Source organism: Acomys minous (assembly GCF_964271855.1).
Source record: "Acomys minous genome assembly, chromosome: 10".
In the NCBI taxonomy this organism is placed as follows: Eukaryota; Metazoa; Chordata; class Mammalia; order Rodentia; family Muridae; genus Acomys; species Acomys minous.
In genome coordinates, this window is record NC_140491.1 from 91,701,626 (window position 1) to 91,726,907 (window position 25,282).

The 25,282-nt window shown below is 35.5% G+C and overlaps 1 protein-coding gene across 1 annotated transcript in view; it reads right to left on the reverse strand.

The window, feature by feature from the left end:
* LOC311606691 (uncharacterized protein) overlaps positions 1-25,282 on the reverse strand; it is a 401,544-nt gene that overhangs the window by 162,794 nt on the left and 213,468 nt on the right. Inside the window, exon 5 of the mRNA XM_084798037.1 lies at positions 20,690-20,753. The gene's annotated coding sequence lies outside the window, so the exon portion shown is untranslated. The remainder of the gene's footprint in view (positions 1-20,689; positions 20,754-25,282) is intronic.

Consider the following 25,282-nt stretch of genomic DNA (forward strand, 5'->3'; position numbering starts at 1 on the left):
AACACCTGGACTGGGCCCTGCGGTGCACAGCTTATGCACCACCTCATTTCCATTCCATTTGCATCCAAAGGTCCTTACATGTGTCTGTGTGATTGGATGCTCTCTTTCTAATCTGATTATTTTTCTTTTGCATTTTCTCACCACTATGTTATCTTTCACATAACTATCTACTGGCCTTTGTTCTTGAATTTACTGTTAATAACCTTTCCTCTATGGGAACAAATAATTTTTCGATGTCAAGAGTACAGTTTGTTGATCCAATTTGTTAATATTTGCTTTTCTAAACAATTATATTAATATATGAAAAGTTAAACGTGTATGTGTACTGCTGGAACTTACAAAGTATTAGCAAAATCAAGATATTTTATTCTGATATCTCATCATAAATTTCAAAAGAAAAATTTAGTGTATCTCAGAAGTAGCATTCACTCATAGGTGCACAATGAAATCTTAGTTTTTTGGCTCTTTTATAGTTATTGATGAGATATAATTCTCAGCAATAATTTTCTTCAGAATATACCGTTATACTTGTTTCTAAATCCCAGGAGACACTATTGTTTCATTCATTAATTCAGTCAATTCACAATTGTTTGTCGCATACTGGAAGCCAGACACTGTGCTTAGCCAAAGATAATTTTAATTATATATATGTGTGTGTGTGTGTGTGTGTGTGTGTGTGTGTGTGTACTATATAAATTAAATTCAAAATACTTCAAGACACTGAAAAGGTAGTGTACATATTTATATAAGCCAGTTATGAAGATGCTACTATAGAAAGAGCTCAGTTGAAAGACTCTTAAATTATGTGTCAATATACGGTTTTGTATTTCACTGTCACAAATATTTCTTTGTATGGGATGATGTCTATAACTTTTTGTTCAGCAGTAAAATGAAAGTTGGAAAATAATTCTAAAGAAGAAAAATGAGAAATGTGGATATTGTTTTATGGCTACAGTTAGATTGGTGACAATAAAAAAAAAATTTAAAGTGACCACACAAAGGCATGAATGTGATGAATGTCTCTGAACCATACACTTGAATATGAACAAATGCCATATTTACATCATGCAATGCATATCAAAATAATAATAAAATATAATAATTTTCTTTTAATATGAACCAGAAATTGATATGATAGATTTTATAAGACTATAGTATCTACCTATCTTATAATATAAAATAATACATCTCAATAATAATAAGAATAAGAATAAGAAGAATGAATGAATGAATTCACTATGGATTTTATACTTGCTAAAAATATAGAATTATGAAGCAGTAAATTAAGTATCTGAATGCAATTGATGTCATTATATATATGTCACATAACACGGTACTAATATTCATGAAAGTATAAATTCTGCAAACAAAATGCCTTTATATGTGTATGTTTCATTCTATTGACTCTTAAGATATAAAACTAGTCTGTGTATCTTGGACAATTTTACTGTATAAAATAAACCTGTGGGGAAAGCAAAGGTTTTACCAAACCCAGGTAAAACAGAGTTCCACAGAAAATACATGACTCACTAATTTAAGCACTTGTAATGTTTAATGTAGTCATTTAGCAATCTTTAGGAAATAGAAAGTTACATACTCTTGTAGAGGCATAGGAAGAAAAATATCAAGTAATACTGAAATATTTTGTTGTTAGTTACTTTTAAAACATTTTCTTTTTTTCTTTTAGTTTAATTAGTTCACATTACCTCAATTTTGGAAAGCCTATAGCCTTACCCAAAGTTATTCTTCTGAATTGTAAGTCATTTGCAGTTGAAAAGAGAAACAAAAATAATTCCTTACAGTTTTTCTGTTTCAACTCTGTGTGTTTTAACAGACAGGTATCTTCTTGGCACTGTCGTCATGGACTATTCAAACCTAGCATCTTTTATTACATAGAGAGCTGCAAAAAAATTTAAAAGATCCTGATGATTTTTCCTGTCAAACTTATTCAAGAGGTTTACATCTGTCTTATTTTTCATTTTGTGATTATTTGTATTTGCAAAGCAACATTCCTAGGGTTGAAAAACCAAGAAAGAACCAACTTATAAAGCTATATGCTCACATCACGACTGGAGTTTAGCCTCAATGCACAATATATTTTGAGTTCGATCTGTGCTTTCTTTGAGAAAAAAGAAAGTATCCCCTGAAGGGAAGAGGCAAATCTGCCTATCATAATGTTCTTCTTGTAGGTTTCTAGGACCCTCTGGATCCTTTTACTTTGCTATTCTCCCATGCTTCTATCATCTAGAGTCCCAATAGGATGTCCTCCCCTCTGTCCCAGTTTCCTGGTAAGTGAAGATTTTCATGGGACATGCCCCTTGGGCTAGTGTGCAGATATAAGTGAGTATATACCATTTGAGTCTTTCTTCTTCTGGGTTAACTCACTCATTATGATCATTTCTAGTTCAATCCATTTGTCCACAAAATTCAGGAATTCTTTGTTTTTAATAGCTGAGTAGTATTCCATAGTGTAAATGTACCACAGTTTGTTTTAATATTGATTTTATTGACCCATCTGTTAGAGTGAACCATTTCCCCGTTAAACCTAAATATCTTAGATTTAAAAGCAGTAGTAACTGTCACAATGGTCTGGCTCTGTACCAGAAAAGAATATGAATATCCAGTAGAAAGTTCCCATTTTCTACCCAACCTATATCACTTCTTAATTTTGGACGTTTATGTATTCTGGCATAAAAGGGAAAAATAAAGGGGAAAAACAAATGATCACGTTCTTACATAAGTAATTCTCTATAATTTCAGGTGAATTATTTTTCGTCATTCAATGGCAATCAAAAGTGGCTATGAGTGACTCAACCATCTGAAACCACTAATTTGGCAGTCCCTGCATTTTTAACATCATTCAAAATTGTGTTGTGGAACAGGAGTATACTTGTATTCAGTCACTTTGGATATAGACACAGAAGCGGAATTGCTATAGCACATGGATATTTTATTTTTTAATTTATTTTGGGAATTCCCATGCTATTCACTAGAATACCATTACACTGGCCCAATAGTGAACACTTGTCTTACTTTCTGAAATTTAACAGCAGTTCTGCTGCACGTGAGGTGGCATATAACTGAGATGTTGAACACATTCTCCTACTGTTTAATCATGACGATCATCTTTTTCTGTGAACACTATCAACAGACATATCTTTGAAGAAATGTGTGTTCAAAGAACCTGGGAGCATGAGCATTAAGGGAAACCATTCAGGACTTCATGAAACTAAGAAGCTTCTGTACAGCAAAGCACACCATCAATGGAGTAAAGAGGCAGTAGAAGGAGGAGAAAAAACTACTGTTTGCACATCTACTAGAAGGTTCGTATCTAGAATTATCTAGAATATACAAAGAATCCAAAGACATAACATTTACAAGACAGTTTTAAGCATGGAAGAATAGCAAAGTAGAAGGATCCAGAGGGTCCTAGAAACCTACAAGTAGAACATTATGATAAGCAGATTTGGGCCCAGGGGTCCCGCTCAAACTAAGGCACCAGCCAAGGACAATACAGGCCATAAACTTTAAACTCCTACCCATATCTAGCCAATGGTCAGAACATTCTCCACAGTTGAGTGGAGAGTGGGATATGACTTTCTCACATACTCTGGTGTCTCACATTTGACCATGTCCCCTGGAGGGGGAGACCTGGTGGCACTCAGAGGAAGGACAGCAGGTTACCAAGAAGAGACTTAATACCCTATGAGCATATAGAGGGGGAGGTAATGCCCCTCAGGAACAGTCATAGGGGAGGGGAATAAGGGGAAAATGGGAGGGAGGGAGGGAAGAATGAGAGGATACAAGGGATGGGATAACCATTGAGATGTAACAAGAATAAATTAATAAAAAAATAATAAAATGAGACATGGAAATAAACATAATGTTTTCAAAAGATGAACAATTGCCTAAGGAAAAAAAATCATGTTCAGAATTTCCAGCTATTAGGAAGGTGTAAATGAAAACTACTTTGATAATTCATCATTCCCCCAAACAAAATAACTAAAGAGATGACAGAGAGAGAGAGAGAGAGAGAGAGAGAGAGAGAGAGAGAGAGAGAGAGAGAGAGGGAGAGAGATCAAGAATGCTGGTATGGATGTGGGGAAAGAGGAACACTTTTTCAATTCTGGTGGAAATGAAAGCTGGTGATAAAATATGGAAGTTAGTGTGTGTGGAGTTTGCTCAAAAAGCTAGAAACAGATTTGGCACATCGAAAAGTTATATCATATGGCATATTCCTGAAGGATTCTACAGGGTTTGGTACTACTACAAAAATACTTGCTTATCCATGTTTATTTTTATATAGTCACATAACAATTAAATAAAAAACACCTAAATGCTCATAAGTTGAGGAATGAAAAATGAAAATGTGGTACATTTACACAATGAGATATTATTCAACTCTTAAGAAAAATAAAAGTCACAGGTAAATGGGTGGATCTGCAAATAAACATTCTGAGTAGGGTATCTTGGACTGAAGAATATGCTTTTTCTCCTTAGTGAATATTAGTCTTGAATCCACACATATATAAATTCCATTTGAAATAAACATAGTAGTCAGGAAGTAAATGAAAGACCACAGTGAGATATTTCAAGCGAAGAAGATATTACCAGGTTATATAAAAGACTAAAGAGGGATAATGGTAGAGAAAGTGTTTCATGAGAAGAGAAACAGTAGGACTGAGTAGATGACCATGTACAAAAAAGGATAACTAATACTAAATATTTTTTAAATTGTATGGAAACCTCCTCTTCAAGAAGCTTCTGTGTATGTGGAGTGCACATAAATATGGACTATATATTATATATGGAATATATAAAGCTAGTACTAACCTGGATGTGTCATCCCCACAGACTAACTTTCATAGTTCTAGATGATTCTATGAAGTCTACAAGAGGAGAAAAAAATCACCATTCTTACCTAGCTGTGAACTTTGTGAGCCAAAATAGTAACTGGCCTGACATGAGATGTGAAATAGACATGTGAAATAGAAGCATGAATATTATGTGAGTAGCAATTATTTGCTTTAATGCCCACTCCCAAGATAAAACGAATTCCTGGTACTATTTTTTTTAGCTCATAGGCCATGATAAATAGCCTAACTCTATTACTCTGATGCATGGGCATTATTAAACTAAGTTCTAATGACCTATTATTATAATCATTATTGTAGTGGTCTACCCTTGTTAGAAAAACTCCTCTTTGAAATTATTGGTGATTAACACACAGATTCAGAACTGGTAAGAACATAGAGAGTAAGAGACTGTAGAAAACTCAACTATAAACAGAATATCTTCATCATATATTCTCCTTTGCAGACTTGAGGATCGCTGCAGAAGAGAGAGCTTGAATATTGTAACAGCCAAAGATGTGATGGGTGAGAAGAAGAAAACACCGTTTGGAGAACATAGAGGAGCTATGGCACATATTAATTCAAAGCAGTTGAAACAGAATGCATTAAATCTGTGTAACATCAAAGAACACAATGCTCCATTGTGAAGAGATGGGATGGGCATAAACTCTCATGCCTAACTAAGGAGCTACTAGTAATTCATGGCTGGGTGAGGGAGAGTCAGGGTGTTTGTTAAAGTGTGCACTGTCTGATATGTAGACCACACTCTAGGAAATGCCAAAAGTCCAGGAGTTTTTCAGCAACTACTCCAACTGTTCTTGGTAGGCTTAATAAGAAGGAATGATAGAAATCTGCATGAATAAGGGAAAAGGATGTTTCTGAAAAGAGTAAAAGGAGAGCATGAATGTAAATGGTGTTTTTATTTCCTCAGATGAAGGCATGAGATGAGAGCTGTTCCCAGTCATTTCTAGCTCATGAGCACTTTCTAGCTGGTTCAACTCAGCTGTTCTGGCCTCAACCCCTCTTCAACCTGACTGACTTGAGCTGGCTTTTCATGGCTTCTCTTTGCTTCTTAGTGATTTGCTCTGCCTGACCTCAAACTAATTCTGGCAGTGTTTGGATCTTCTGGTGTCTTCTCATTCTCACTCTCAGTCTTGTTGTGTCTTCGCCTATCTTTAGCTTGTTCTCTCTGCAACTGTCCTGGTAAAACTGTCCTGGTAAATACTTGGGAGTAAAAATTCTCCTCTCTCTCCCTGTGCTGCTCTTAAATACCCTCTCTTTCCTGTCCTGTTCTCATAAGGGTTGGATGTATCTTATCTCTGACTCACTCTGTCAAATCTTTCTTTGATTCTTTATTTTGTCTGCCCCTCTTTTAAATGTCACCTTCAGACATGGATGCTTTCTTCTTCAAATTAACCTTAACTTCATTGTTTGGGATTAAAGGTGTATACAAAGGACATGTCTATATTCTAGAATATCATAATGTAATCCAGAGCATGTCTGAATTCCAGCCAGATCACATAGACCTAGAACGTCTTTGGACATGATCCCTTACCAGAGTAGTCATGTTGCTGGATTAAAATTTCTCTACACATGAATATGATCAATTGCACTGTATGGATGTCAAAGAACTATAAAAAATTTGAAGACAAACAATGCTAGTTTAGAGCCTTTGCCATTTTTATGTACATTTTCATTTCTCAATCTAACTTTATTAATCATTACCACTCCTTTCCAAAACCACTATCTGTCCTTTACCTTTCAGTTTTCACTCCTTTCCTGGAAATATTTATTCTCACATATTACCTTTACCTGACAGCAAGTAGCATAGAGGTAGGACTTTTTCGTTTATGAGGAATGGTTGCTACAGCAGTACACTGCATGAGGGCAAAGGTTGCCTCTGCTTTTCACTCATCCCCTCCCACTGACCTATCACTGAAGACAGAGTGAAAGAAGGAAGCAGAAAGGAAGGCAATGAAACAAGAAAGCAGAAGAAGTAGCTAGCAAATATGTGTGCTGCAGGAAATATCTTGATTTTCTTGCTTGATTATTAGAAAAGGAAACCATTTTACTATGTAGGGTGTTTTATTTTCCTTTCCCCCTGATATTAAAATATAAAATGACCATTATATTTTAAAACTCTGCTTTTTCACTTAAGTCCCTGCTTTGTTCTTTAAAATATATTTAGAGATTTTTTTTTTGAAAAACAGGAAAATTTAGAGAAAAGCTATAATATGATTATGACAGCCATAGGATGTTAAGAGAAAAATAAAATGCCTCTTCCCTGTTCTAGAAAGGTCAGTTAGGTAGGAATGGGTCATTGTATATGCCAATCAAATTCTACACAGAATTAGAGCATAGCTTATTGTTTCCTCAGATGTCAAAGTAAAGCCATTGTCTTAACAGTTTCATCCAAGATTTTAAAAAATGGGTAAATTTTGCCTTTGTTAGAAAATGATTTATTGCATTGGCATGTTCTATTTATTTTTGTGTTCTAAAAATGTCCTGAACTCTACTTTAAGGCAAATTGCATGAAATAATTATGAAACACTTTCAGTTTAAATAATGAGAAACATAAAATTTGGTGAAGCCTTTAAAATAAAAATACCAATTATTACACAAGCATGGATAACAAGTTTTAAGACAATTGGAATTATATTTTTACATAATACATTCTTTTGTATTTGTATATAGAACTTGGAGGTCAAGTAATACAAATATCTAATCTATATCTTATTTTCACTAATCTTACCATAAGACAAATATTTAATAATAAATATGAAAGGAAAAGTGGCAAATTAAGATATCTACAGTCTTTAGGCTTACAGTGCATTTAGAATTATACTACATATACATTCACACAATTATCAAGAAAAGTACCCAAATCATTAATATTTTCAAATCTTGTGATACACAGGCTTTTGAAGTAAGATCTGCTTATTCTTTGCATTTCTTTGGTATCTGTCCTTTTACATATCCTTTCATTTCTGATTTTGTTGACTTGGATACTCTCTTTTTTCCTTTTAGTCAGTTTGGCTAAGGGTTTGTCTTGTTGATTTTCCTCAAAGAACCAGCCATTGATTTCTTTGATTGTTTGAATTGTTCTCTTTGTTTTCTAATTTATGGATTTCAGCTCTGAGTTTGATTATGTCAAGCTATCTACTCTTCTTGAGTGTATCTGCTTCTTTTTTCTTTCTAGGGCTTTCAGGAATTCCTTTAAGTTGTTTGTATGAGAAGTTTCCAATTTCTTTATGAAGGCATTTAGTGCTATGAACTTTCCTCTTGGGACTGGTTTCATTGTATCACATTGGTTTGGTTATGCTGTACCTTCATTTTCATTGGCTTCTAGGAAGTCTTTAATTTCTTCCTTTATTTCACCTCTGACCCAGTTGTCAATTAAGTAGAGCATTGTTTACCTTCCATGTGTGTGTAGGCTTTTTGTTTTTTCTGTTGTTGTTGAAGTTCGGCTTTAGTTTACGGTGGTCTGATGAAATACAAGGGATTATTTCCATTTTATTTTTATCTGTTGAGGCTTGCTTAGTAACCAACTATATGGTCTATTAAGGAGATGATTTTGTGAGGTGCTGAGAAGGTAATTCTTTTGTGTTCGAGTAAAAAGTTCTGTGGCTGTCTGTTAGGTCCATTTGATTCATGACTTCTTATAGCTTCATTTGTTCAGATGTAGCCAATGGACAGCTGATTCTCCAGAAGTGGAAGTGTGGGAGAATGCTGATGAACATCTGACATGCACTTTGTTGCCCAAGATTTGGTCACTGGCCTTGGCAGGATGTCCTTGTGGGCACACAGAGGAAAAGGATACAGGCTATCCTGATAAGACCTTATAGACTGTGGTCAGACAGTGGGGCAGGAGGGTTCCCTGTGAGAGGTCTAGGAGAGGGGAATAGGACAAAAGAGGGAGGAAATGTGGAAATGGGAATATAAAAGTGATGGGATAACAATCAGGATGTAATGTGCGAATAAATTATAATCAATAAACTAAAGACCTGGTGGCACTCAGAGGAAGGATAGCAGGTTACCAATAAGAGACTTGATACCCTATGAGCATATACAGGGGGAGAAAGTCCCCCTTAGTCACCATCACAGGGGAGGGGAGTAAGGGGAAAATGGGAGGGAGGGAGGAATGGGAGGATACAAGGGAGGGGATAACCATTGAGATGAAATATGAATAAATTAATAAAATTAAATTTTTAAAATTTAAAAATTAAATATAAGATTGAGGAAGAAGCCAATAAGGTGGGACACAGTGAGGTGAGGTATGTTTTTAGGAAAATAACTGATAAATTTGAATGAAGGGAGGCTTAATATTTTTACTCCTTTTCATGTAAATCTGAGAAATGAACTTTTTGTCTTATAGCCAAATAAGACTGAGAAACCCTGAATGAGACAGGAAAGCCATGGGAAACTGTACAGGGGGAAGGAGGGACCTGCATATGCAAAGGCATGGCCTGAAACAGCACGCTCACCTCCATGTATGGCTTTCCTCTCATTTATGTGCCAGTTACCACACAGGAAGCACGCTGCCCCTTTCTTGTCTGCTGGAGCTTGTCTGTATTTTTTAAACCATTTGAACAGTTACTTGTGATTTATATTCTGTGATTAAATTTACAAAGAAAAAAGGTGATCTTCCCCAGACATATTTTCTGAGATTTGAATTTTTTTTCTTTTTCTTTTTTGTTAAGATTGATTTATTTATAACATATTTTTTATAACAGCATTCTGCCTACCTGAATGCCTGTATGCCAAAAGAGGGCACCAGATCTCATTAAAGATTAATATAATTCACCATGTAGTTGCTGGGAATTGAACTCAGGACCTCTGGAAGAGCAGACACTGATCTTAACCACCGAGCCATCTCTCTGGCACCCAAGATTTGAGATTTTCAGTATTAATTTTTTTAAAAAACTTTAAAATTTTCTTTCTTTAATGTCCACAGAACAAAGACCAAAACAACCAAAAGACACAAAGCATTCTTTCAACTTCCTTGAAATGAAAGCTTTTTGTGTGTTTTCTGGATCTGCTTCAAAATTAAAATGAACTACATCAAGATATGGAAAAAAAAAAAAGACATGGGCTGGGGGAAAAAAACTATGCTGAAATTTCCATTACTTTTAACTATAGTCCATCAAGTTCCCATGTACTGTGCAGTCATTACAGCTTTCCAACTCATATTATGATAACAATTCAAAACTTCTAATCCTATTCTATATTATAGAGAATCACTTAGAAAATAACTTTTATCATTTTTAATTTCCATCTTCCTGAATACTAATTAGGGCATTATTTAAAATTAGAAAAAAATTCTTTTTATTTTTTGAAAAGATTTGAAGGAAGAATATTATAACAGATTATTATATAAAAATAACTACTGTATTTACCCATATGTTAAAATATGGCACGATGATTCACTTTTGTATCTCTACCACCTGAGTGGTAGAGGCAAGGAGGATTGGGGAACCAAGGCTAGCCTGGGCTAAATAATATCTAGTCTAAAAACAGAAGTTAAAAAAAACTTAAAATGTTTCACAGTACAGATCTTATAGTCTCATCTTAATTTCCATGGACAGTATCCTAAATTAAATGGGCGGTGGTACAAATATCTTAGGACATATATGTTTTTCTAGTAATTCATCTCTGAAACTTGTTTAGATATAACATATTTCTCTTTGCATTCCGTCTTACAAAAAGTCAGATTTAAAAAGCCGTGAGAGGGCTGGAGTGGGGTCCTTTTTTTTAGCCTTGATGCCTCCCTTTGGATTCTGTTCCCCTAATTGGGCAGCCTTATCTGGCCTAGTGGAAGAGGATGCACCCAGTCTTACAACTTAATGGGCCATGGTGGGGTTGCTGGTCATGGGGCTTCCTCCTTCTCCTCAGAGAAGGAAAGTGGAGAATGCAAGGAGGAGGTGTGAGAAGAGCAGAGGAGACCTGGGGCACCAACAGGTTCTCAATTAACAGACACGTTGCCATGTTCATTTGGCACTGTTATTCAACTGACCTTTTTAGAAATGTGTATTATTGAAGTATCCTTTATGTGTTTTACCTTCCTGTTCTAGAACACACACTCTCATATCAGACTTCCTGTCCCTTGAGCTCTTATTATCTTTCCACTATTTAGTGAGGCTAGTGAGCCTTAGGTGCCGTCGTTACAGATGCATCCCTTAAAGATAGGACTCTCAGAATCAGGTCATCTCTGCATCTTGACAGTGGTTTTGTAGTAGTCTTTTTTTCCTGCTGCAACAAGAAGCTTCCTTGACGTAAGACAAAAGCTATACTTACTTGTGAGTGTAAGAATGGGTCTTCGGGGATAGTTAGTAATCGTGTTGACCTAGTGGATTCCTGGTGGTAGTCTCCTCTAAGCTTCATTTGTGCACTAGTCCCACGTTTGGTTAGCTTTCTAGTATCAGATAAGATCCCCCAGTTGAGAGTTCTTTAACGTTCTGAGTAATTTTTATTTTATTGCATCTTCTAAGCTCACAAATTTGTAAAGATAGAGTACTGTTTCTTTAAATCACTAAAAAATCACATCCAAGGCAGTGTTTTTATTAGAAGCAATGGGGGTTCCTAGGGGACACTGGCCGGAACTGAGGTCACATTTTGCTTACAAAAATGTTTATGACAAAAAATATCCTTTTTTTTTCCCAGCTCACAAATTTGTAAAGATGTTGTATAATTTTTTTTAAATCACTAAAAACCCTCCCAAGGCAGTATTTTCATATAGGAGCATTTGGAGTTCCCAGGGGACACTGAGCAGGCCTAAGGACACATGTTGGATATTGTGAGGCATGATGCTAGTATTAATGAGCAGAATCAAGGACTAAGTTGGTAGCTATACATTAGGTTTTATACTTGGATAAAATGCATTCAGATAGTAAAATTTTAATATTGCCAATTTGGAAATTTATAGTGTCTGATTGACAGTTTTCCTGAAATACATCATAAAGAGTAGAAAGATTTTGGAAAAGAAATGATTGAAGTAAAAAAGAGATTCTGTAATATTAAAACTATAGTAGGATATAGCACCAATAACATCTGAAAACCCGATGTACCTGAGACATGCAGCCTAGATAGATAGAACCACATGTGCATCAGGCATTAACATGCAGCTGACATTGAATCAAACTGTACAAAGTTATCAGATTATAGCATGCAGCATACATTGAACCAAACCAAATAATACTATCAGAAGATGCACTGAGTAATAATTGAAACAAAATAAATGGTATCAGACAATGATGGAAACTCAATATAAAGAGAAAACAGAGTGTTATTAAAATACATTCTGAAAAGTTTGGAAAGCCATAGCAATATTTTCCACTTTAAATACAAAATGCACAGTCAGAGAGCATGGTTTATTCAGCATTCTATGCTATACAATATTCAGCCTAACATTCTGTTTGCTTTTGTATACTAGAAATAATACACACCAGAGGGAGTGATTTTTCTGAGCTTTTCCTAAACAAGGTTCTATGTATGATTTAAGATTAAGATTTTTATAATATGTATCAGCTTGCAAGCTGCATTGGAACTGAATTTCAGTGAGAGAAGGACAAAAAGAGGAAAGAAGGAAGAGAGGAAAAGAAAGCAAGAAGCTCGGCTATATTTGAGTCTCCTGACTCTGTAAAGACAGGAGAAATTTTTGGAAGTCACGGATTTAAATGTTTTGGCTATGAAGACAATCTAGGAAAATCAAGAGAACACATAAGAAACACGAGGGTCCAAGATTACGTTTGGAGAAAATTCTCCCATTACAGTGCCACACAGGGTAAACACAAGAAATGTTTGAAGGTGTGTGAGGATCAGACTAGTTGGAAAGGATGACAAGAATAAGCCACAAGCTCGTACAGAGAAAAACAATTGAAAAATAACAAAAGTAAGGAATAGAAATAAAAAAGAAAAATATCTAAGCTATGGACAAAGTTCAACGTCAAGAATATAGATGTAGGAAGAATAAAACTTAGAATTATGAATAAAAAAATTTTGAATTTAAGGAATTCTTCCTACAGAGCACAGAAGAAACTCTCTAAGCAGATTTATCAAAATTCCTCAGAACCAAAGGGAAACCCTAAAGGATATGTTTGTTAAATCTTCTGCACTTGAATATGTAAAGTATATTTAAAACACTGTGATAAATGTATTCTTTGGAACAAATCATTGAGTCTATAGTTGTAAGGACTCCAAGGAGCAAAAAATTATAAAATGGCAGCCAAAAAATAAAACCATTTCTTAAGATTGGCTTGTGGGTGTACCACATGATTTTTTAAGACTGGGTGCTAAATAATTGAAGAATTGTCACTAACCTAGTAGACTGAACCTTCAAGGAGGTGGGGTTTTTTGTTTGTTTGTTTTTTGTTTTTATTTTTGGTAGATTTAAGAAGTGTGGAAGATGTGAAAACTGCAAAGGAAGCTATGAAATAAGAGAGAACTGATGGAAATGTTTTTCTTTGGATTGTGACAACTTTAAGAAAAGTCAAAGATGGCATTGGGTATCTCACTGGACACAGCAAAAGCTTTGAAAAGCTCTGTAGAAAAAGTTCAGATCTTGCTTTTGTTGCTATTGCTGTTTGTTTTGTTTTGTTTTGCTATTTTAAGGAGAGGAGGCAGGATTTGAATGTATCCATCAGTGTCTTTTGTTCTCTCCTTTATTTGATGGGCTTTGTTTTTTTCCCCTCTGTCATCTGCTCACAGTCTTCTGATGGCTATCCAAGAAATTCCATACTCTTGTCTCTCACTTGTGTATCCACCTAAATACACTCAACATAAGATACCTCTTGGCTTTGACTGGATACACACAGAAACTTTTTTTAAAAGAGTTGAATGATCAAGATAAATAAATAAACAACTGTTAATATTGTATAATATTTATTTCTGTGCTATATATAAAAAGTTAATAGCTAATATTCAGTGATTGATTTTTATCATTTTATTACTTTTACCAAGAAAATGTTTCTTCATAAAATAAAACAATTTCAGGATTGTGACCTATTTGTGTATTTCCCTAATCTATAATACACTGCTGTATCTCAGAACCAATAAGAACACATTTATTTATACTTGAAAATTCAGTTTTAATATATAGCTAACAAATGCATTTTATTTATATAAGTAGAATATTTTATTTTTCTTCAACAATAGGGCAATATAAAGCTAGCATGCAAAAGAAAAAGAATCAGTGAAATACAACTCTTAATTTTCAAATGCTATTTTTCTAATTTTACATTTTTTAAAGAAATAGAAATATACAAGAAACAGTGGTAATTAAGTAACTCTCAAACAACACCTCATAGATCAATAACTTACTTGGTTTCATACAATAAAAATTTATGGTCCAGAGTATGTAATTATCTTTCCCAGAATATAGGAGATAACAGATCTTAATGTTTTTACCTATGTAAATTTCATTTAGAATATGCAGAGGTTAGATAACTATTAAAGGATAATAAAAGAGCAGGAGATCTTTCAAGAATGGAAAAATAGAGCATACCATTATAAAGAGCAGAGAAGAAAGATTTAATTGAGAGGATTAAGTGACAGGGAATACGGGAGGACAGGGGAGAAGAGGGAGTGTGGAGATGCATAAATATTACTAAATGGCTTTTGTATAGAGTAATTTTAACTCAGAACACTGCTGTTCTGGCAAGAAATCGCATCCAAAGTCCTTCGAGGTCTGAGTGATCTGGCGCAAATACGAACACACCTTCAATCCAGGAGACAGAGGCAAGTAAATCTGAGTCAAGGCCAGCCTGGTATAGAGCAAGTTTCAGATAAAGGAAAGCTTAGGTCCAGGAGTGTTGGTACACACCTTAAATCCCAATGAAAGCAAGGTTGGTTTGTAGAAGGAAGCACCAATGTTTCAAAGTGATGTCTGATTTAGTGGCAGAAAAAAATGATGAAACAGAGTAAGATTTCACAGACTAGGCTATACCCACCTCTCAGGAGAACAGAAGAGGAAAGGGAACAACGCAGAGTGAGAGAGAGGACGCAAGTTTACCAGAGAGTTTTACAGAGAGAGGTTGAATGATAGAACAAGCTAGAAACAGGTGGAGAAAGAAGGAGCCAGGAGATTAGAGCAGATGGCTGGAGTTCGTTTAGGCTCAAGCAGAGCAAATCAGAGGCCAGGAGAAAAGTCAGACTGAATAAGTAAGCTGGGAAAGGAGTTTGAGCCAGTACAGCTGAATTGAACCAGCCAGCTATGTGGTCAGAAAGAAGGAGAAAAGTGAGCTTATTAAGCAGCAAGTCTCAGAGGCTGAAAACTTTCTAGGACTATGTTAGATTGTACAGAGTTTAGAAACTTCCCGGGCTAGGCGTAGGTTAGCAGACAGAGGTAGTAACAATTGAGTCAGGTGTATAAAAGTTCCTTTTACACGTTTAAAAAAGCCATATACATACCTACTGCTGTAGAATTTTCCTAAATATATATATTTATAAAAGACGTTGAAATGAGGAGAAGGTTAAAAACCCCTAAAACCAGGAATGGGTTCACTTATTTTGAATTATTAGCCAATGGGATACTGTAGAACCTCAAATATTTAGATCCACTATGGCAATGATGTTAGTGATTCTTTAGGACATGATAGTAAGGCCTTTTCCTGAGGATATCACATACTTGAGTCATAGAACATTCTAGCTAATACTCAACAGGAAGCTTGGTCTCTACTAGCTAGCATTCAGAGTGCTGCAGGTGCTAGGCATGCCACTGGAAAGGAAAAAGCAATCATTAGTCTCACCCAGACTGAAGCCTGTGTAATACAATCATAACAACCTGCCTGATAGGATATGTCCACTGATGCCGTAGTGGCACATTTGTGGAAGGAACAAAAATGTTCTTTTGGGTTCACGTTCGGTTCCACAAATTGGAGATCGTATCCGACACTGTCAATGGAGGAAAAACTTATGGCTAGGTAGGTCATGGCCACTACAGGAAAACCTCCTACTATTTTTTAATGTTAAGTAGACATAGTATTAAAGTAACTCCTCATGACTTAATGTTATACTAATAAATCAGTGTCTTACCTCAACCTTCCTCAGAGAAGATTCTTATTGCTATTGATGGTAACAAACAAAGAGACCTAGAATTGGTCAATGTGCACAAAATAAGAGAATGTCAGATTCTCTACCCTAAATAGGAAGTTCATTTCTTTCAAGGTCCGGGGATCCATGAAGAAGCGGGCACATGGAGGATATAAGAGCCAATGGTTGTGGAATACTCTAAGGTAGTAGTGCTTCATAAACACAACAGAACAGGAGCACATATGAACTCACACAGATTGTGACAGTGTGCATAAATTCAAAGCAGACAAACATCTCAGCATGAAGGAAGGAAAATGACAGCTCATGACTCTTCAGCTTATAGCTGAAGAGATATTGATTGTTACTCAGGTAGGGAGAGACAATTCTCTTCCTACAGGGACATCTTTTATATTGACCACACTCTGCAGCAGCCCACATGACCAGAAGTCAACAACACTAACTAGATGACAGAGAGAAAGAGAGAGGGAGGGAGGGAGGGAGAAAGAGAGAGAGAGAGAGAGAGAGACAGAGAGAGACAGAGAGAGACAGAGAGAGACAGAGACAGAGAGAGAACATGAAAATGACTGGGTAGGGAGACAGAGAAGGAAGAGTTGCTGATAATATTTATGATATTATCAATCATAAATTATATTATAAGAAATTCTCAGTGAATATACAGAAACAATAGAGGGCCATTACTAAAGTCTAAAATATTCCATTAATTTTAGCCTATAATATTTATTTATGTTTATTCTTAAAATTATCTTCCAAGATATTGTTTGTAAAAGGTATGTTAGAAAGGACTTTCTTATCTGTTTCCAGAGCTTTCAACAAGTTTCGATTTCAAACTTCTTTTATCTTCTTTCAGGATGGTAAAGTACTATAAACACAGTTTTGTACAGATTTTAAAATGCCTAAGTTTAGCTAAGGATGCTGATCAGTGATAATCTAGGTCATATAAGTCCTCACGTTATATCCTTTCCTCTGTAATAAATAAAATCCATTCTAGATTTAGTGGATTCAGTGCATGACAATCATAAATTTGCAGGGAAGTCCCTCTGTTTGCCATTCACAGTCACATAAATATATCTGTCCTATTCTAGTTTGTTTAGTCTTACTTCTTTCTTCTGCATAGAAACAGCCTCACTTGGCACCTTTATTTTGATACATATCAGCAAAACAGTTAGTAAATAAGAAGCATACTATAATGACCTGAGATGGTTATAATATATATCTGTCATGATTCTGATGCTTTTCTGATGTAAAATATAATATAAAATTATAGCTGGAGAGATGGTGGCTCAGTAACTAAGAGTTACTGGTTTTGCAAAGGACCCTATTCTGTGAACAGCACCCAAATGACAGCTCACAAAGGTCTACAATGTCATGCTTAGAGGTAACAATGTCCCACTCTGGTGCCCTTAGGCACTGCAAACACATAGTGTGCAAACATATATGAAGGCAAAATATTTTATAATAGGAGCACATAATTCGTCTATGGGATAACTTTGTCTGCCCTTTGTAACTTCTCAGTAAGCTGGCGTCTAATTGCTGTGAAGCCCCTATTTAATCACATCCTTTGAAGGAGAGTTAATGATTGAGAGATACCATCCTATTAGTCAAGTGACTGACGCTCGATAATTGCATTGCAAAAGGCAGAAGCTGCAAACGAGTCATTCTATTCTCCCTAGCTGATCGTTCTTCTCTAATAGATGTTAGAATCTTACTTATTAAATGTTGTTACTCACACTTTGATAACTAAAAATACCATACAAAATAGAAAAAAAGATGATAGCGTGATATAGGGAATGTTTGTGTTATGCAAAATACGGCCGTGTTCCCCTAATTTTAGAATAATCTTGAATACTGTGGGTTTCTGAAGTAATCACAGATCGATAAGCTTAAAGCATAACAAAGAAGGGGATTACTTTGAATTACACAAAAATCAAAAACATGCTTGTCTATATGGTGAATAACAATGTATATGATTTTTATGAGTTTAATCAAGGATAAAGGATCACTTTGGAGTTCATGAATTTTTACCAAGTGAAGACTCAAGAGGGAACATAGGAAGAATCTAAGGAGCATGAGGTAAACTGACAAAAAGGTGCTGAGGCATCATGACGAGACTTAAATAGACATGCAAAGTCAGCCTAAAAGTGTGTGAAGCCATGATAATATCTGTGTGTCTCATTAGACTCAATGTGAATTTCTATGAGATAGCACCATTTTTTAGTTATAGATACGTTAATTGGAACCCAGTCATTAAGTCATTACTGTAGGGCACGAATAAGGATCAAGTCTACAAACAACCGCTGCTGTGTTTCTCTGACATAACTTTAAAATGAATAGCTTAACGAAATCTATCCAGAGCCATAAAAATATACCTAAAGCTTGTTTTGCACTATACTATTGCTCTTTTTATTACTCTTAACTACTTTAAAAATAAAAATATCTCTTTCTCACATTTATTTTGCTATCTACACTTTCATCATATTCCTAAATTTAGGACAAATAACCATCTTCTCTTTCATACAGAATTTTTTAGAAATTGAAAGTTTACTATATTTCTGATATAGTCAGAGTAGAACCTCTGATTGGTTCTCTTTTTTCACTCAGGATGACTTGCATTCTAAAATAAACAAACAAAACAAACTATAATTCTGTATGCTCATACTGCATAAAAGAGTGATTTTTATTTTCCTTGAGATAAGGTCTTGTGACCCAGGTTGGTCTCAATGTAGTAACTTTGGATCATCCTGCTTGATGCTTAAACAACAAAGATACTTGATCTCGTGACCACTGAATACTGAAAGCATGGAGCTGGAGAGACAGTTCCAGAGCTAAAAGTGGTCCTCTTCTAGATAGAGGACACAGATTCAGTTCACGGTACACGTGTCAAGTGGCTCACAACCAACTGTAACTCCATCTTTACGGCTCCATGAACAGCTACATGTACCATCCATACACAGACAAACACACACAATCATCATCATCATCATCATCATCATCATCATCATCTAAACAGGACAAATTATACATACACATCATTTCCAACACATTCTTATCTCATAACAAAGTCTGGAAATGCATGTATTCTTCAATGACCCCTTTAAAATTATCTACATTCACATGATCTCATTAAATTATTGTTACTAATATCAGTACTAGCAAGCTAGCACTGTTTTCGATATCCACTGTGTGGGCAGTGTTCTAAGTGTCTTGAACACACTGTGACATTTATTTTACCAGTAATAACATCTCTAATCCCCCTGAGATTCAGCTGGATATACACAGGCAGCACAAGGTACACAGAGTCACACCTATAACTCATACGCTTATACAAAATGATTATAATTTTTGAAATCAATTTCAATTGCATCAAAAGGTAATGATAGCATTGTATTAACTCCTTTTATTGTCATTTTTCCACACTGAACTTATGCTATACTATATTGAATAAATAGAAGGAACTAAAATTTGATTTAGTTGAACGCTACAATTGCTTAAATATTAATACATATCCAAAAATGTAAAAACGTGAAGAATATGAAACAAGAATATGAACTACTATTTAGATGATGCAAGTATAACCATGATTATTTTTTTAATAAATCCTTTGTTCATAATTATCTGTTTTATTCAATCAGTACCTAAAATGATGGTGTAGCTTATATACATTAAAACATATAATTAAGGTATCAAGTCATAAAATGTCAAAACAGTAGATTAAAACTTTTTAGAAATTCTTTGAACATCAGATAGATATTACAAATGTGATAAGATATAAAGCTGAAAAATATCAAAAAATATAAAGCTGATGTAAAGCTGAAGAGAAAGATCAGTAGACACAAGTAAAAGCATAACACGGTTCATAGGTGTTCTCTGAACAGATTATGAGCAGCAGGAAAGGCAGGAGTCAGTGAGAACTGGGCATTCCTTGCATCTCTAACAGCCCTAATTTTTGAAAGGACTCATCAGGGTTAAATAGTTTCCAAAAGAAATGCTGATACAAAAGAGTTTGTTGGGAGAAATAAAATAGCAAAGAAGAAATCACATCTGAATAAAAAAATAAACTAAATTAGTCAAAGTATGAAATGGTGTCATATGTAAGACAACCTGAGGGTTGATGTGTGGAGAGCAACATCAAAGAGAGGTGTTGAAGCAATCCAATAGATAAATTAAAATAAACTTTGTGATACAATGCTTAAAATAGAAACAAGAGAAACATTTTTAATTAATGCATCTTACATCCCAAAAAAGCCCCCTCTCTCCTCTCCTCCTGGTCACAACCTCCCTTCCTCTCCCCTGTGTCTCCTTTCCCCTATCCCTCAGAAAATGGGATCTTCCCCACCAACCAACCCCAGCACATCAAATCACATCAGGACTAGCAGGACAGTTTATCTTCTAGTATTAAATAATAAATCAATGATTGTGAAAAAGAAAAAACAAAACAAAAAAAGCATTTACTTACCTTAAGATAATTTAAAATTCAATAGTACTTATAATTTTTAACAGTATCACAAAAACATTTCTGAGATAATAATAAAGCTTCTAAGAATATGAATTTCTTCAAATAATTAATAATTAATCTTTCTTAAATTGAACAGTAACTAAAGATACTATGCTAAGTGAGAACTGCTTCATGGTCTCATTGATATGTGACATCTAAAGCAGTCACACTCAGAACTTGAGAGAAAAGGCTACCTGAAGCAGAACATGCTTGGAGAATGTACCTGTCTTGTACCCACCAGGTCCCTATGTTTAGTCTAGATGCCTTGCAATTCATAAAATGGTTCAAATGTACTTACTTGTAAATGTTCGCCTTCATCAAACACTTGCTTCAATATTGTCCCTAGATTTGTCCAGGTATACCTGAGGGAATGAAGATAAAGCAAGGTTTTATGAAGTTATATGTAGATGCTACAAGAGACTACATTTTATTAAAATAAAATATTAAGCTATTTCCTTCCCTTGGCCCCAAGAATAAAGTATCTCGTTAGCTTTACTATGCTACCCAGTCCTTATGGAGTTTTATATACAACCACCTACAGAACTGAGATCCTCTGCCAAAACCTGTGATTGACTTCCATTTGGTTGAAATCACAAGCTGAAACAAATACTTGCCTGGTTTTAACATGTGCTAATAAATCTTTAGATTTCATTGCCTTCTGGTCCCACCGTAAGCTGTTAATGCTGCTAACATTTTGATGATATTCTCAGACAAAAGGGTAAACAAATGAACTACGGATGATTTCTGCCTAACCATGCATCCAGTGTAATAAAGCATATATTTTTTCTTCTTCTTATGTATGATGGATTCATGTTATTGACCACAATTTCAAGTTTTCAAAGTCTCCACCAAATTCTATGTGTGCAAATTATCCTCAGACACATTCCAAGTGTTTCTGATTTTCCGAATAAAAAGACAAAAATAAACAAATGATAAAACCTAGAGAATAAAGTATCAACAGAACAAAGGGGACAGGGCATGGAACCCTCTCTCTTACTCCGCTCATGGCTTGACGTGAGTATGGACTTTGCTACTTTTTCATTCACTGACTGCCTGGCTGGCTAACTAGTTCTAGGGGAAGGGCAGAGGGTTGAGAATTAAAGCTGAGGGACGCAGCAAAAATGTTCTTAAGGACCAGAGTCTACAAAAAATATTCCATTTTTATGCTACATTTTGCAGATAAGTCAAAATTGTGTTTATAAATAAATTAAAGTGAAAGGATAAAAGAAATCACTTGCTGTAAACTATAATATGAAAAAAACAAATGTCAAATGGATTGAAATGGTAGCTCAACATTTTGGAAAAATCTATGAGTATTGGATATAAGAAAAATTTTATGGAAGTTATTTTTAAAAGACAAAGAGGCTGGGCAGTGGTAGGGTACATCTTTAACTGCAACACCTGGGAGGTAGAGACAGCAGGATCTTTGAGTTTGAAGCTAACCTAGTGTACAGAGGAAGTCCAGGACTACACAGGAAAACCATGTCTCAAAACAAAAAAAAAAAAAAAAAAAAAAGAAAAAGAAAAAGAAAAAGAAAAAAAAGGCATAGGACCAATAGCCTTTCTTTTTAATATTTCTCCATTAGGAAGAGAAAAAATAAAGAAACAGATATTCACCTATATAGCTCTCCCATACTCTGTCACGATCTTATAAACTATGATAATTAAAAATGTATACAGTTGCTCAAATTTATTTGCTAATTAATAAGTCCCTCATCAATTAATTTTTTAAAGGACACCACAGAAAAAAGAACTTACCTTTGAGTACATACAGGTACCATAAAAAAGATGATTGAAAAGTCCAACAAACTAAGGCACCAGCCAAGGACAATACAGGTGGTAAACTTTAAACCCCTACCCAGATCTAGCCAATGGACAGAACATTCTCCACAGTAGAGTGGAGAGTGGGATATTACTTTCTCACATACTCTGGTGCCTCACCTTTGACCACGTCCCCTGGAGGGGGAGACCTGGTGGCACTCAGAGGAAGGACAGCAGGTTACCAAGAAGAGACTTGATACCCTGTGAGCACATACAGGGGGAGGTAATCCCCCTCAGGAACAGTCATAGGGGAGGGGAGTAAGGGGAAAATGGGAGGGAGGGAAGAACGGGAGGATACAAGGGATGGGATAACCATTGAGATGTAACAAGAATAAATTAATAAAGGAAAAATAAATAAATAAAAAAACAAACATAAAAAGAAAAGTCCAACACATTTTTATGTACTAAATTAGAAACTAAACATTGAAATGTAAAATTAAGTAAGTTAGAACTATGTCTGCTTTCAAGATGTGAACAATTTAGAAATACATAAAATGAAAAGCAACAATATATTTACTTCTATCTTTGATGTTAGAAGAAACAAAACTTACTGGTGATTAAAAGGGATTTTTTCATAGTAGTAAGCGTGAGGGAAAAGCAGAGTAGAAATGAGATAGTGGAAGCTATTTCCCTGAAATGCTGCTGCATCGCAAGGCAGATCTCTGTACTTCTTTGTTCTTACTATCTCAACTTCAAAATATCACTCAAAAATTCTATAAATTTTCTGTCATCAGTATATCACAAATCTTTGAAAAGTGTAACATTACCCTAAGTGGGACACTTCTTCTTTTTCTGGTAATTACTGTGGCTTCTGACACTTTTGCTCCTACGGGGAAACTTTTAAGAACACATTGTTTTCATTACCGATTAGCAGTTCCCTGAAGGACGCACCAACCACGCAGCACCGTCTCTACAAGGATTCCATGGTGCCACACAGTAAGAACCCGGCCTCAGCATCCTGTATAACCATAGTCCAGTCCTTTTTTTTTTTTTCCTGTCAAATGCTGATGAAAGTCAGGGACTTGTGCAGCCAAAGCACATACTCTACCACTTACCTCCATCCTGAACCGGGATTTAACCAACATTTCTTCTTCTTAACACTATACTTTCAGTGTAAAGAGAATCTACTGTCTTATTTTAGATGGGGTTTTTCAAAGTGGCATTCCTTTTTTAAAGCAAATACAGCTATTGCTAACATGAGGCCAGGTACTATGTTTTGTACTAGCATGTCAGTGCCCTGGGAAGCATTGTGACCATGCAACACGGAGAAGCAAACCAAATGATGCAACAAGGTGTTTCTGTCTTTTATTTCTCTTAAGATTTGTAAAAAAAAAATTCTTATAGTGAAATATTCCTTGAAATTTTAAACTCACGGTGTTCTCTCTCTCTTTTACTGCTGTTATAGTTTGCCGCTGTCTCCACAGTGTTGCCAACATCTTCTGTTTACTCTGTTCCCTGTGTGCTACATGTCTCTTGTCTGCCCTCTTCTGGCTTCTGAAGGCTTTCAGAATAAACCCACAGGCTCCAGGTTATTTCATCAGTCTGTAGTGCACATAATATTTTTATTTGGAAATAAATAGAAGAAATGATCATAAGAAAGGTATTAGTTAATAAGTCTATCTGCTTCTTATCACAGCCAATTCTATGTTAAAATGTGTTGAAACCATGTTTATAAATATAAAAATGCACACTGCTTCTACTAAATGAAAAAGCATTTAGCATTTGTGTATTTGGGGAACTTACAGTTTAATGTCCACACGGAAGAATGGAAGTGTGAAAGGCCGAAGACAGGGACTGTGCTTCCTGGGATAGGACAGGCAGAGCAGACGGACATTCAGGCAGTGAAGAGTCAAGGAAAAGAACCAAAGTGGAATGAGACAGAAGATGATTTGTTTTTATATTTTACGTGGGCATCCAGGAAGGAAATCTAGAGTTAGTGGAAGATATATAGAGAGTTATCAGATCAGAACTTCATTTCAGTAATAAGGGGACACTGTCTGCTATGAGGGAGTTCTTTGGCACCCATAAGCAAATATAAAATACCATACAATACAATACAATAAACATTGGTTGGAAAGTCCCTAAAAGTAAGGGAGCAAGTAAGAGAAGCAGGAAACTGTGCTGGGTGATTTCCAAGATGACTTTTCCACTTCTAAAGCTAAGAAATAAACATACCTAGCATTATTCCAATATTCTGGCATAGTTTTCTAAATTTCCTTATTTTCCTTAGAATGAATATGTATATGTACCTGAATATTGTTTGATAATTAATTTTTGTCCTAAGTGATATTTTTAAATGTCCATTCTATTTATTTCTTTATTTTTAGATAGGGTCTTTATATATAGGCCTGGCTGTCTTGGAACTCATTATGAAGACCAGTCTGATCTTTGACGCCCAAATGCTGGTTTAAAGGAGTGTACCACTATACCCAGACTTAAATGTGCATTACTGAAGCATAGATTTTTATAAATTAAAATATTTTTGTTTCACTAATACTTAACATGTCATTAAAATCCATTGAGTACCTAAGAAATACTTAAAAATCATATGATCAGTCATAATTGGGGCTGTGCTTTGATTTCACACACAATTTTCTTTTTTCTTTTAAAATCTATTTATTTGTTTACTTTACATCCTGATCATACCCGCCTGTCTCCTCTTCTCCCAGTCCCATCCTCCCTCCCTCTTTCTTCTCCCATCCTCCCTCCCCTATTCAACAGAAGTAGGGAGCTCCAGTTCATCAGCTCATCCCACCTCAACTCATCAAGTTGCATCAGGACTGAGCACATCCTCTTCCCATGTGGTCTGGTGAGGCAGCCATGCCTGGCGGAGGGGGTGGGGTTGTGGGGGGGAGGGGCAGAGGGCAGTGATCAAAAAGCAGGCAGTCAGGGCCATGTCAGAGTCAGTCCCTCTCTATTTCCCTTACTAGGGACCCACATGAAACCTGAGCTGCCCATCTGCTACATCTGTGTAGGGCACCTAGGTCTGGTCCGTATATGGTCCTTGGTTGGTGCTTAAGTTTCTGCATGCTCCTTTAGGCCCTGGTTAACTGGCTCTGTTGTTCTTCTT